This window comes from Bos indicus x Bos taurus, chromosome 5 (genome assembly GCF_003369695.1).
Source record: "Bos indicus x Bos taurus breed Angus x Brahman F1 hybrid chromosome 5, Bos_hybrid_MaternalHap_v2.0, whole genome shotgun sequence".
NCBI lineage: Eukaryota > Metazoa > Chordata > Mammalia > Artiodactyla > Bovidae > Bos > Bos indicus x Bos taurus.
Genome location: NC_040080.1, coordinates 9504125 through 9508010, shown reverse-complemented (window position 1 = coordinate 9508010; position 3886 = coordinate 9504125).

Below are 3886 nucleotides of genomic sequence, written 5' to 3'. Positions count from 1 at the left end.
AAGAACCAGCACAGCCCAAAATAAAGAATACAGGATGTGTAATATTTATTTCCCTATCTTAGAAGAATTTTCTTGGGACTTCTCTGGCAGTCCAGTGGTTAAGACTCTGAGCTTCCACTGCGTGGGGCACAGGTTTGAGCCCTGGTCAGGGAATTAAGATCCTGCATGCCTTGCAGCATGGCCAAGAAATGAAATTTTTAAAAAAATTAGATATCTGTCTCATATCATATACACGCATGGAAAAACTGATACATTTGAAAACATTAAAAATTAAAACATCTACCTATGGAAAGACTTCATGAACTAAGAGCCTAGTCACAGATTGGAAAAGAGTATCTGCAATGTGTATAACTGACAAAGGGTTACTATGCAGAATATTTAAAAATTCTTATAACGCAATAAGGAAAGACAAACTTCCTACTAGAAAACAGACAAAGGATGCAGCCAACAATTCTAGAAAGGGGCAAAAAATTATGAAAAGATGCTTGGTCTCCCTAGAAATCTGGAAAATATAAAATAAAACCTCAATGAGATAGCTTTTCATATTTCATCAGGTTGGGGAAATGAGAGGTCTCATAACACCAGTATTGGTGAGAATATGGGGAATTGAAAGGTTATTGCTGACCCATGAAAAGACACCGGATTCTTGGCCTCCGGAAGAAAAGAATTCAATCCGCGGCCAGAGACAAGGCTTGATCACTCAGAGCTTTTGTGCAATAGAGTTTTATTAAAGTATAAAAGGAATAGAGAAAGTTTCTGACACAGACATCAGAAGGGGGCAGAAAGAGTACCCCCTTGCTAGTGTTAGCAATGGAGTTCAATTCAGTTCAGTTCAGTCGCTCAGTCATGTCCGACTCTTTGTGATCCCATGAATTGCAGCACGCCAGGCCTCCCTGTCCATCATCAACTCCCGGAGTTCACCAAAACTCATGTCCATCGAGTCGGTGATGCCATCCAGCCATCTTATCCTCTGTCGTCCCCTTTTCCTCCTGCCCCCAATCCCTCCCAGCATCAGGGTCTTTTCCAATGAGTCAACTCTTCATATGAGGTGGCGAAAGTATTGGAGTTTCAGCTTTAGCATCAGCCCTTCCGATGAACACCCAGGACTGATCTCCTTTAGGATGGACTGGTTGGATCTCCTTGCAGTCCAAGGGATTCACAAGAGTCTTCTCCAGTACCACAGTTCAAAAGCATCAATTCTTCAGTGCTCAGCTTTCTTCACAGTCCAACTATCACATCCATACTTGACTACTGGAAAAACCATAGCCTTGACTAGATGGACCTTTGTTGGCAAAGTAATATCTCTGCTTTTTAATATGCTATCTAGGTTGGTCATAGAGTTATATACCTTCTAATTAGTTATTACAATGAATCAAAAGAATGTCTCAAGTTTGTGAAAATTTTTCCAGACCTACTCCCACAATTTACATTTTGGATAACAAGATTAGAATTTAACAATAGAAAGATCCTCCAGACCCACTCCCGTAATATACATTCTAAAATATCAGGATTAGTCAGATTTTCAGGAAGGAGAAGCTCCTCCAGCCGGATACATTGCTGTTGTATAATCCCTAGTACAAAGTTTAAACTGAGTTGTGTAATTGACTAAGACTTATTTAACTTCTATGCACAGTACATCATGCGAAACGCTGGGCTGGAAGAAGCACAAGCTGGAATCAAGATTGCGGGGAGAAATATCAATAACCTCAGATATGCAGATGACACCACCCTTAAGGCAGAAAGTGAAGAGGAACTAAAAAACCTCTTGATAAAAGTGAAAGAGGAGAGTGAAAAAGTTGGCTTAAAGCTCAACATTCAGAAAACGAAGATCATGGCGTCTGGTCCCATCACTTCATAGGAAATAGATGGGGAAACAGTGGAAACAGTGTCAGACTTTATTTTTGGGCTCCAAAATCACTGCAGATGGTGACTGCAGCCATGAAATTAAAAGACACTTACTCCTCGGAAGGAAAGTTATGACCAACCTAGATAGCATATTGAAAAGCAGAGACATTACTTTGCCAACAAAGGTTCATCTAGTCAAGGCTATGGTTTTTCCCGTGGTCAAGTATGGATGTGAGAGTTGGACTGTGAAGAAAGCTGAGCACTGAAGAATTGATGCTTTTGAACTGTGGTGTTGGAGAAGACTCTTGAGAGTCCCTTGGACGGCAAGGAGATCCAACCAGTCCATTCTAAAGGAGATCAGCCTTGGGTGTTCTTTGGAAGGAACAATGCTGAAGCTGAAACTCCAGTATTTTGGCCTCCTCATTCGATGAGTTGACTCATTGGAAAAGACTCTGATGCTGGGAGAGATTGGGGGCAGGAGGAGAAGGGGACGACAGAGGATGAGATGGCTGGATGGCATCACTGACTTGATGGACGTGAGTTTGAGTGAATTCTGGGAGTTGGTGATGGACAGGGAGGCCTGGCTTGCTGTGATTCATGGGGTCGCAAAGAGTCGGACACAACTGAGCAACTGAACTGAACTGAACGAATGTAAAGGGAAAAAAAAGTTTGTCCTTTTCTCCTCCTCGAGAATTCCAGACCCCTAATCTCCAGTACTCTTGCCTGGAAAATCCCATGGATGGAGGAGCCTGGTGGGCTGCAGTCCATGGGGTCGCTGAGGGTTGGACACGACTGAGCGACTTCACTTTCACTTTTCACTTTCATACATTGGAGAAGGAAATGGCAACCCACTCCAGTGTTCTTGCCTGGAGAATCCCAGGGACAGGGGAGCCTGTGGGCTGCCGTCTATGGGGTCGCACAGAGTCGGACATGACTGAAGCGACTTAGCAGCAGCAGCAGCAATCTCCACTTTAAAGTGTCTGCCTGGAATGCGGGAGACCCGAATTCGATCCCTGGATCGGGAAGATCCCCTGGAGAAGGAAATGGCAACCCACTCCAATATTCTTGCCTGGAGAATCCCATGGAAGGAGGAGCCTGGTAGGCTACAGTCCATGGGGTCACAAAGATTTGGACACGACTGAGTGACTTCATTTTCACCTTCACTTTCAATCTCCACTTTGAGAGCCCCAGACCCCTTTCTCCTTGGGGACCCTGGACTTCTTATCAATCTGCCTAGGAATTGACTCTGTCAGAATGGTAACATTTTTTGTTTCTCCTGGAAGGGTCTGCTGGTACTAGAGGTTTAGAAAACAGCTTGGGAACTTCTCTGGTGGTCCAGTGGTTAAGACTGAGCTTCCAAGGCAGGGGGCCCAGGTTCGATCCCTGGTTGGGGAACTAGATCCCACATGCTGCAACTAAGACCTAGCCCAGCCAAGTAAATAGGTAAACCTTTTTTTTTTTTTAAGCAATTTGGCAGTGAGTGCCAAGTAAGGCATTTTATTCCCACAAGGAGATGTCGATCCTTTAAGGGCAGCAAAAGCTCAGCTAAAAGGAGCCATGTTCCAGGCCTCCGGGTGAGGTATTGTAGCAATGAACACGACCTCTGGGAAGGCAGGTGCACTGCAGTTTCAGCTCTGGGTGTAAAGCGGCAATTAGCGTATTGAGAGCAATATTACACCATCATTGTCCAGGCGGCAACCAAAGCAATCTTGTGGGTCACGGGCTGGTCTGGGCTAAAAGTCTGTGTCACTTGTGAACAGTGAACATCTGTGTGCAAATTTGTATGTTGAAGCCCTGTTTTGGAGTCCAAACTCATCCTGCTCTCCACGGTACATGCTGACAAATTGAGAGAAGAGGGGTCAGGGCAAGGAATAGCGACTGTATTAGGAAAGCCAGCAGACCAAGAACACGGTGGACTCGTGTCCCAAAGATCCACCTTATCTGAGTTAGAATTCAGGCTTCTTTAATCCTAAAAGGAGAGGGGGTGTTACTGGTTGTTGTGAGAATCCTTTGTTCTTGCAGCTATCCAGGTAAATCTGGT